Genomic DNA, 11406 nt, shown 5'->3' on the forward strand with positions numbered 1-11406 from the left:
TGTCACCACTACGATCCCGCTAAACCACGCGGATGTTCAAGATCTGAAAGCTCCCCCATTAGCACAGTTATGGCAGAAACACTGCAGTGGCCATTAGTGTCCCCCGTCCTGCTGTCTTGTACTGACGGCCAGCGTGACTCCCTACCTGGTCATTTACACCCCTGCTGATGGCACTGCTGCCACACACCGACCGCTGGCGAGCCCTTCTGCCATTTCAAGAGCTTTGTTTCAATAATGTAAGATCATCATAAATATTTTTCAAGAAAAATGAGCTGTTGGGATGTTTTGGGGCATTTACATTCCCATGGCAAAATTAGGGTCTCATCTGGGCCCTCGGAGTTGGAGGGTAAGAATCTTAAACCAACAAATGGATGAGGCCCTTTAAATCAGGTGGTGTGCCTTGACCTCTGTATCCAATCTAGAAAGAAATTCGCTTATCGGAACCAAGCATTAATCAAATATGTCATAACCGTGTTGAAGACACATTTTTCCTCCTGAGAAACAAAAATCTCAATGTCACGCTAACACTGTGATTTCTGAATTGTATTAGTAAATACTTGGGTAACCAGGACACTAGGCACCAATTACTAGAATAAGAATGCGGAGTGCTCATTAAGAAGCCACTTCCAATTCTATCAAAAATGGCCGCGGACAGCTTCTTAAACTCTCCTCTGGGATTCTACAGCAGTAACGTAGAACTAATAAGGTATCACCTGGTGTTTACAACGTACGCTGCAAATATATAATTAGCTGAATAATTTAGTAATCAGATGTAATCCACTCAAGAATGTGCCTCTTTAAAGCCTTTGAACACGACCGCGGACCACTATACTCTCTCACTTCTCCAGATCCATAGCTTTCGTTAAATACACCTCCTCATTTGAATATTAATTATTTTGCCATCTAATGACACTTTTTATCTTCCTTTTCTTCTTCTTCAAAACTTTACATCTTTTCTCCCAACTAGAGTGCACAGTTTTAACTGTGTATATTAACTTCGTATGCATTAAGTTTTAGCACCCCAGACCTTTACTTTTTATCAGATTACTTTCAGGTATTACTGAGTCCATGTTCGCAGGCTTAACTTTCACATGCTCTGGTTAACTTCTTGCAGCGTACAAGTCAGATTATAACGCATCCGTCCCGTCGGAGGCGGAAGAAGAGACAAGACACACCATGGTGGAAGTAATACGTCTCCGTTAATAATTGTAGCCTGAAGCTTTGGCTTTATTATCGACCAGAAATTAGCATCGTTTTCACAAGGTGCAGAGTATATTGGTTGGCTTAATTCTTTCACTAATTCGATAAGCATTTGCAGAAGATCTCAAAAGTCTGACACTGCTTCAGTTATTGGCAATATAAATAACTGTTCTATTTGTCATGTTTTATAGAGGGCAAAATGGAAAAGTGATTTTAACATGGACACATTTTTTTTTTTTAGTGGCCTATTATTGCATTAGCACAGAATCAATCCTAAGAAGGTCAGTTAGAAATGATCCAATTGTTTCTCCTGTCTTTGACATGCCTTATAAAGTTTTTACTCTACATCCTTGCATTTGTAATAAGGGGGAAATAAACACAGGGCTTTAAATATAATAACTGTTTAGACTCCGGGCTGCTATATTTACATCCAGGGAAGAATTTTCAGAGGCAGAGAAAGCACTGATGAGGGGAAGAAATGGAAAGTGAGGGGCCGCTCCTCGGCGTCATGCGGGTGGGGTGCAGCGTGGACCCCTGCAGGAGTGGGTGTGGATACAGTTGCACGTCGTACAGGATCACCTGTCTTTTCTGATCATTCCTGGTACCTACCAGAGGCTTAGACTACAATTCTCAGTTGTGCCCTTTAGTAATATTGGAAGCGGTTCTGCAAGCCAGGACAAGTGGTCCTTCTCGCTTGAAAACTTATGCAATTCTTAGCATATCACGACCAGTTAGTATTCAGTTCTCTCTTTTTCATACCCTTTGCTTTATTTTCTCATACTCTCTTGTGTACACTGTCCATGTCCCAAATTATTAGCTTTATAAAGATTGATATCTACACAGACTGCAGAGGATTCTTGATTTTTACCAGCTGCTAAGCATGTGCTCTACCGCTTGAGATACACCCTCCCCCGCAAAGAAAACTGCTCTTTGAGACATAAATACAGAACTGTACAGACAGACAAATAAACAGAAATGCATAGTAGGTATCTCATTCTGTCTTCTCCTTAAACCTAGTTGATTTTTTGATTCATGAACAAAATTTTTAAAAATTCTGTCAGGTATACGAAAATAAGATTGAATCCTTTTCAGTTAAAAAAAAGTACATTTTTCTTACAGCTGCTTGAACAGAAACCGAAAAATAGATTCTACTAAGGCAAACTGCCATAAATTCTATTATCACATTAATTCAACTTCCATTAAGTACCAGGGTGCTAAGCCTTGTGTTATGCCAATCACTCATTATCATAGGAAGGCTTGCTTTATTATATGAGATGTAGGATTTGTTCAAAATAGAATGATAGATATTATTTGGGAGGTAATATGTAATATATTATCCACAAGGATTAGGAGATTTTTAAAAAAGTGGGGAATGTACTAATCTTTAGTACTGTAAGTATAAATTTTAGGATAATAGCAAATATTCCAATAAAAACCTTCAAAACTTTTATGGTTAAATACTAAGAATTAAAAGAGATTAATTTGATTTCTGCTTTTGTAAAATTCATTTGGAGGGTAACTCAGGATGGTAGCCTGGAATCAGGCTGTGTTCTGGAATCACTATGCCCTTTAGAGAGTTCACTAACTTTAGATAAATGCTGAATATTGCATAAACTGACTGTCATGTCTCAAAAATGTCTGTTTTCTGCGCAGACTGAAAAGGCTATCTCCTCTCCTAATGTCTCCTGCTAAAGTCTAGAGAACAAGAGTGACTAGGTCAAAAGGAGCTTAAAGGAGCAGGCTACTTCAATTAATAAGACAAGATAAATATTTGAGGAGCTTTAAAGGTTCATTTCTCATAAAGATTTAGATAACCATCATATGTTATATAATGACTTCATTTTCATAATCATCTGAAATTCCCTTCAAATTAAATATATATATTACACATAGATATATTTTATTTGACATATCCTCCCAATGAAACAATTACTTTGCTGAATTTAATGGCCTTCCTCCTAACTGATGGAGCTGTGTGATGTTCTCCATTCTGCTATTAAAATATTCTAATTAAATCAGTCACCCTGGTCCCATCTGTTATATACTGATCTCACGCGGAGAAGCTGCTGGAATCTCTCCAGGGCAGTGGATGTACTCAGTTCCTTTCATGGCTCATTGGATGTCACATGCAAGAGGACTTGTTCTTGGTTTGAAATTATAACTAAGGCCCCGGGTATATAACAAACCACAGTGAATGTTATGAAGATTGAATCAGCTCTTTTTTTCATACTCTCAGAATGCTTGCAGAGTGAAAACAACTGTGGCCCATGACGCTCCTTAGCAGTCTGCTTTGCGACGTGGGTGAGGAGAGAGGCGTGAGGGGGAGCCCTGAGCATTCTCCCCAGTTCCAAGCATGAGGTGATGGCCCCAGGAACCCAGGCCCACAGGAGCCTCAGAGAACTGCTGAGTCCACTCCAAGGCTGGACCTGACAACACCACCAAAGTCTGTGCTGAAGCTGGATTTACAAGTGCAGATCTCTGTTCTCCCCAAGATCACGGCACCTCGGATTACCGTCTTCCAACCAACATGCTGTTTTTTACATTTGAATTTCTTAGGAATGAACAACGGTGATAGGGGTGGGAGGCTGGGAGATGGAGGTTAATTCCTACATCTTCGTGTGTGTCACCTTCTTGTTCAAAGATGATAATAACAAAGTTCTCCACATGTTAGTCAGGAGAAACTGGTCGACAAAATGTAGGATTCCCTAAGTGAAAGACGAGAAAACTGCATTTTTCTCTGCATTTGTCACTGCTATTTTTCGGCTCTAACTGTTTGATTCATGGAGTGCCAGATGTCTTTTGCAAGGGAAAAAATCGTAGTTTTAACACCATGTTTTAATAATTAAATGGCTTCATCTAGTTGATACCGCTCTTCCCTGAAATGCACAGCTACACACTATTAACTGTGACGACGTTTCACCATAAAGTTGGCAAAATTGTTTACATCTCATATCCTTTTTGGCATTAAGAAGGCCATGAAGTGTAAACAAATAAACACATGTATTATTTACTCAAGCAGCTAAACATGTAACTTATCTATGTGTATGTATATATGTGTATATACATGCAAATGGGCATATACCTTTTTCTCTCTTATCCTTTTTCTTTTTTAATATTTCATATAGTAAATATTTCAAATGTAATTTTTATTATGCATATAAAGAATCAACAAGTTCCACCAGATTTAAAAATAAAACGCAGTCCCCTCAATATGAAAACATTTAGCTCTTGTATCTGGCTTATTAAGAATTCACCTCTTTTACACAAATTGCATGTTTGTTGGTTCCTGTTAACCTTCTGCTATAACTTATCTACCTGGCTGCTTTTTCTCACCTTGCCTCCTCCCACACACACGTACCGTCCTCCTCTACCCTTTCTCCTGGTTATATTTCACTTTGAGTCTGATCAGTACTCTGCGTTGCTGTCCATATGATGCTATATTCTAATTTTTGTATTGAAGTGCAGTCAGTTACAATGTGTCAGTTTTGGGTGTACAGCACAATGTCCCAGTCATGCATATACATACATATATTCTTTTTCATTAAAGGTTTTTACAAGATATTGACTATAGTTCCCTGTGCTATACATATCTATTTTTTTAAAATATATTTTTATATATAGTGGTTAACATTTGCAAATCTCAAACTTCCAGATTTATCCCCTCCCACCCTCTTTCCTCGGTAACCATAAAATTATTTACTATGTTTGCAAGTCTATTACTGTTTTGTAGATGATCTCATTAGTGTCCTTTTTTTTTCTTTTTCTTTTTCTTTTTTTTTTAGATTCCACATATAAGTGATATCACATGGTATTTTTCTTTCTCTTTCTGGTTTACTTCACTTAGAATGACATTCTCCAGGTCCATCCATGTTGCTGCAAATGGCATTAGTTTATTCTTTTTTATGGCTGAGTAATATTCCACCATATAAATATACCACAAATTCATTATCCAGCCATCTCTCAATGGATGTTGAGGTTGTTTCCATGTCTTGGCTAAGACATTTTAAATGGAGGAAATCCAACGTAGAGGTGAGAAGTCTGGAATGGGGGCACCAGGCCCCATAGCTTTAAATGAACGATGTATTCTGTTAAAATGGACTTGGGCCACTTAGAGAAACCAAAGATTTTGTTTCCTGTCCCTGACCACATGTGTTATTGTTACTGAGAAACCAAAATCATTAAATTTGCTAAAACCTCATCAGAATGTTTCATAACATGTACATGATGCTAAGTAAAACCTGCCTTTAAAAAAATTTAGAAGGAAATATTTTTGCTCAGTGTTATTTGTATACCCAAGCCTTGAATTTGCAATTGCAGTGATTATTTATAATTGGCAGTATTTCTTTCAGAAAAAGAATAAAAATGACACTTGTTCTAAATGTGTGTTAATGAAACCACAATTTAAAATAAAAATCTCATTGGAGTCTTCCAAGAGCTTACTAGAACATAGCATTACATTTCTAACACTAAATTATAAGACCTCTATCCTGAAAAGCATTCAATTAGGTAATCATTTAATAATAATAGTTATTAGTATTTGTACCAGATTTCCAAGATCTGTGCTCAGGATTGTACAAGTTAAAAAAAAAAAGGCATACGTTTAGATTCAAGTTGTTTATTGTTTGGTTAGTATCTATCTCCATATGACCAATGTGAACAAATCAGAGAACATCTCACTGCCGAAATCTGTGATTCTAGATGAGAGATGAGAAGGAATAGTCATTATTGTCTGGAGAATGGAGACAAAACTTTCTGTGGGAGGCGAAGCTTGACTCAGACTTTGAGGGGTGGCTGAGACTTGGAGGGTAGGGCCATGGGACATGACTTCATAATGTCTCATATGAGAACATAGTAGATATTTGGGAATTCATTGCTAAATAAAGGGATATTGAAATGAGAATTCACTTTTGAGATGGCTATAAAGCATGTCTGATTGCAACAGATGCCACGTGTTGCTGAACAGTGGTAAGAGGCCCTTTCTCCAGGGAAGCTTTCAAATCAGACTCCAGTCCTGGTCAAAACCTTGTCTGTAACCTTATGGGAGATCCTGGAGCAAAGGACCCAACTAAACTGTGCCCAGAACCTTGATCCTCTGAAATGGTGACACATTAAAGAGGGATCATTTTATGCCACAAATTTTGCAGAAATTTGTTCCACAGCAGGAATGGATCAATAATAAAACATATGAGTAGGAGATGCCAGACCAAGGATGGTAGTATCGGTGTTCCACGGAGGAAGAGACTGCACAAGTAATATTAAGTTGGGGTGCAGTCAGATTAGAGAACAACAGAAGAATCAGAGGAAAGTTGTACATTTTGAAGCTTGTGGAATTTATTTAGGCTTGAAATGTTGTCTCCACTGTATTAGAATCCACAGGAATTAAGATACTGCTGCTCCTGCTGTTGCTACTAATATTTTGAGAACGTTTATTTTTTCAGTTCTAAGCACCTTATGCGTATTGACTCAGTGAAAGTTTGTAACTACCTTACAAGATAACTTTCTTTATCGTTCCATTTTGCAGATGATGAAAAACTCATGAGTGGTAGATCCAGGCACTGTGATACTGAAACTCATGTTCTTAGAGATAAGATGCTCTTTTACCACTTAGCAATCAAAGAATATAGAGAGAGGTATTCAACCTTGAGAGCAGTGAGGGTGGCGGGCTCCAGGGTTTAATGGTAATCAAAAAATTCTTGCTGCTGATATCAGTAAAGTATGCTGCAGTATATCTGTATCTGACCCTAAAAACACAAGGATATTATAGTGACTTTGGTCATAAAAAGGAAGTTTCCTTACTAATGCATGAAATGACAATAACAATCTTTAATATCTAAGATTTCTTTAGGTTGAAATTTAACTATAGAGATATGCAGAAGGTGCTCTGAATAGAATTTATATGCCTTATGAGCAAAATACAAAATAACATGTGTTTCACAAATGAATGTTTTGTGCCAGAATAGATTCCCAAATGGTTTTATGGTTTAGGATCACAAAAGCTTGGAGGGACAGGGAATGGATTAGTAGCATCATTGTTGCATAATGGCAACATAACTTTTATCCTAATGACAGGTGTACTACAGCAATAATAAAACTTTTGGAAATGATGGGGCACTTACACCTTCAGTGAGCCTTGTAAGTAGTTTCTACTCTATCTCTGACCATGGATACAACCCTGTGTTTCATTATGAACAAGCCGCTCTGGTAGACTCTCAGAACTTTTTTGCTTAATGGACTGCATTATCCATTTACCTATGCATTTCAAAATGACTATGGAGAAGCTTTTATTTATAACGCAGATTTTTAAAAGAAGTATATGAACAGGGCCAGATCATCTGGAAGCAAATGAGTGATGCTGTGAGCTGTTTACATTTGGTAAACTGAGATCTGACCCTACTTCCAGGGGCCAAAATGCCATATCACAATCACTGGGTGTAAGAGAGTGAGGGAGTTACAGGGGTCAAGTCTGGAGAAGTTTCCTAGCTAGGGGGAAATGGTGATGCTATTTATGGGGAAAAAGACGATGAGGCTGGTTGCATGAAACAGAGATTCCATAAACTCTACCCATATTTAAAGGTAATAAATAAATACCACTAAGTAAACAGGCAAAAGTATATCTGATTCTTTTAAACCTTAGTTCTAGATAAAAGGGGGAAAATTCCCCTGAAAGTTCATAATTACAAATCACTCTTCATGTGGTTTTGATATATAAATTCATGTCACCTATATATTTCAAAAATCCTCAAGAAAAATACTTAATTTTTAGTAGTCTCAGATTGCTATTACCTTCAGGCATTTTAAGAAGTAAAGGCAAGCCTTTAAAACAAACAAAACAAACTTCAACCTAGACCTCAAGGACTTTTCACAGATAAAATTAGGAGACACTGAGGTTCAGAGACACAGTATAAAACACCCGGGGCAGCTCTGTCTACAGAGTGTGTATTTACTTTTACTTTAAACTGCACACCTACCATAGTGAGAGTTGTCACTCACAACACAAAGACGTCAGATTTTGGAGTTGTCACCCACGGAATATAAAATAAGTATGTTTAAAATGTTTTTAAGAAAGCAATTATGGAAATGTGAGCAGCGTTCAAGAAATAAATCAAAAGGTTTTAAAAATAATAAGAATACCGAGATATAAATCTACAATTGAAAATTAAATCACACAATGTGAGAAATGTGGATTAAGTTTTATTTGGAGAGGCTGATGGCAAGGGCCAGTTTTTAGTCGGCAAGACATAGATGGAGAGAGAGTCTCAAAATTATTAGAATACAGACCGCAGAGAAAAGGACGTGGAACTATGAAAGAAATGCTGAAAATGTGTACAAAACAAACATTTTAATATATATATTGAATCAATTTTCCAAAAGGAAAGAAAGGGAAACAAATTTTAAAAGAAGCACTATTCAAGAAAATGGCACCTGAGAGTTTTACAGCCAGAAGACAGTAAACTTCTGATTCGGGGAGCATGGAAAATACAAGTAAAAGAAAGCCACACCTAGACATTCCACACTGAAACGAAAGAACCTCAAAGAAAAAAATTAAAACCGTTCGCAGAGAAAAGACAAATCACCTGCAAAGAACCATTAAGCTGACTATTGACTAATTGACAGCATTAATGAAAGGCAGCCCGGAAAGGGTAAGATGATCATTGCAATGTTCTACAAGGAAATAATCGTCAACTGAAAATTCGAAATCCCAATCAAGAACGAAATTTAAAAATGTTTAACATCTGAAGCCCGAAAGGGTTTATCACCAACATACCTTCACCAAAGGAAATTGACAAAGACATATTTCAGGAATGAGGCAAATGATTTTAGAATGTAAATTTGACACAAAAAAACAGTGGTGAAGAAGTGTGATTTCACTACCTGGGTCGCTATGAATGAACTTCAGTTCTGTATAACTGAGACAGGAAGGAAGCAGGCTGGGCACAGCCATCAGAGGAATGACACAGCAGTTAGCACCAAGACGGTGGAAATTTCAACTCCCAGTAGACCTGGACGCCCAAGATGGCAAGAGATTTGACTTCCAGTAGACCTTGAGGTTCATTTTATGGCCATGGTAATGTATGAGCATGGGAAATGGCACTCCTGCAAGTGCCATGACAGTTCTGAGGCTGACCATAAAAGGTCAAAAAGTGGGCAGTGGCCCCGTTCCTGGGAACCCCCACCCCTTCCCCAAAGTAGTTGGAATAACCCTCCCACTTGTTAGCAAGTGAAATAATCGAGCTCATAAAAACGAAAAATCCCACAGCTTGTGGTCTTTCTCTTGCCTTTTGAGATGGCCCGCGCTCTGTCTATGGACTGTGCATCTATTTTTACCTTAAACTACACACCCACCTTGACACTCGGGGTCTCTCTGGCCTCCTGAGATGGCCTACACTCCATCCATAGAGTGTTCATCTCTGATTAAATCTGCCTTTGCTCAACTATGGCTTGCTTTTGAATTCTTTCCTGTGCAAAGCCAAGGACCTTCACTTGGCAGGACACATCCCAGGGAGTCGACTGAGATCTGGGACATGGCTATCTTCAAGTGCACCTCTTTCCTGTATCATAACAATAATATGTGATTACTAGTTTGAGAGGTTGGTATAAAGCAAGCAGAAAATGGGTTGGAGAGGAATACTTCAAGTTAAGTGGTAAATTTCTCAATTAAAGTAAAGAAATAAACAAGAGTCTTCAAGGAACAGGAATGAGGAGTGTCCAAAGGAGCTTGGGTGTCTGAGGGACAGGAGTAGCTCAAAGAATGTCTTTGGATTTGTATTCTGAGGAAAGAAGAAGCAATCCCTGAGGGCTGACGCTTCATAAGGAAATGCAAATTCTTGGCGAAGCAGTAGAAACACCCAAGTTGAAGTGCCTTTACTGTTGGAAGTCCATATGATCTTTTATGTACTACAAAAATGCATGGAAGTTAACAAGTGAAAGTAACTGTCTACACAATCTTGAAGAATAAAAGTTCTTTACAACCTGGGGCAGCCGGGCTGCCTCCACTCCCTCCTCTCATTAACATATCATTCTGACTTCTTGGTTTGCCTGGTCTCATTAAAGGTAAAAGAAGCTGTAAGCCTCATGCCACAATGAAAGGTTTTATGTTCAACGTATTTATTTAAAGAAGTCAGAGGGAGGAGATTATTATTACTCGTCTTAATTTCACTTTGAAAGGAAAGCTCTAGCATCAGATGCTGATGTGTTCAGTTTCCTAAACAAGTCCCCTTTGAACAGTAAAAGCATTTCTTTGTCAAAGCCTTCTTCCATTTTTTTTCCCTCTCTTCTCATCAAAGGAATAGAAAAAAAAAACAGTTGCCTTTCTTTTTAATTCATACCATATCAATTAGTTATAAAAGCTTTTTACAGATAATTTTTATTTTCTCAGATATGTTCAAATCTGCAATAGTCATGTAAATAATTTATCTCCTGTAAATATATCTGCAATGTGTATTTATAATAGGGCAGAGGACTAAGAATAATCGAGGTGGTCATCTTATTGACACTTGAATTTTCTCCAAATTTTTGATTCAATCTTGTTTCTGGCAGCCTTTAGCCATGAGACTGTAGATTGGGTTAATTCCCTATACCTTTTGAAATCTGACCGTGTGACGCAACCTCTATAACTTACTTTGAGGCCTTGAGCCTTGGGTCTATCAGTCAGGCCCTCAAAGGGCTAAGCGCCCTTTTATTCTTGTATATGAAGCCGGCATTCTCAGCTAAATAACTCTTTCAATTCTTAAAGAGCATCACACACTGATTTTGCTGCTTTTTACCCATATCTTCACTAGAAGAGATAATTGTTTCTTGCCCTTGTCAATATATTATTTTCTAATTCTTTGATCTTCCAATCTCCTTACCTTTTCTGCTTCTTAACCACGTGCACTCTCCAAGACATTGATCCTTAATCATCTGCTTCTCTCCACAATCTCATCCCTAGATATGCTTGTCTTATCTTAAAATCTATCCTCTCTATAATCCTGTAATACCCGAGGTAGATTACAGGGCTCTTGGAAAAAGGTAAATTTTTACACTCAAATTAGTTAGCATGGACTATTTCTTTGAACATCTGAAACAGTAGTTATGTTATAATCTATCAAGCTTGAAAATGTAATTAGGAGAATAAATAATCATATCTGATACTATAGAATAAGGTGATAAGGTAAGATATTATACATTATTTATGCATGTGTTGTATATTTATTTACTTAAGAGTCT

General features: G+C 37.7%; 1 long non-coding RNA gene across 1 annotated transcript; it reads right to left on the reverse strand.

Moving 5' to 3' along the window:
* Positions 1 to 2081: 2081 nt before the first annotated feature.
* On the reverse strand, positions 2082 to 9671 carry LOC116668498. The gene is made up of 3 exons (XR_004325600.1): positions 9552 to 9671; positions 3110 to 3114; positions 2082 to 2093 (listed from the first exon to the last, which is right to left on the reverse strand). It is a non-coding gene; the product is annotated as an uncharacterized LOC116668498 (long non-coding RNA).
* Positions 9672 to 11406: the final 1735 nt, after the last annotated feature.

This window comes from Camelus ferus, chromosome 14, assembly GCF_009834535.1.
Source record: "Camelus ferus isolate YT-003-E chromosome 14, BCGSAC_Cfer_1.0, whole genome shotgun sequence".
NCBI classification, from domain to species: domain Eukaryota; kingdom Metazoa; phylum Chordata; class Mammalia; order Artiodactyla; family Camelidae; genus Camelus; species Camelus ferus.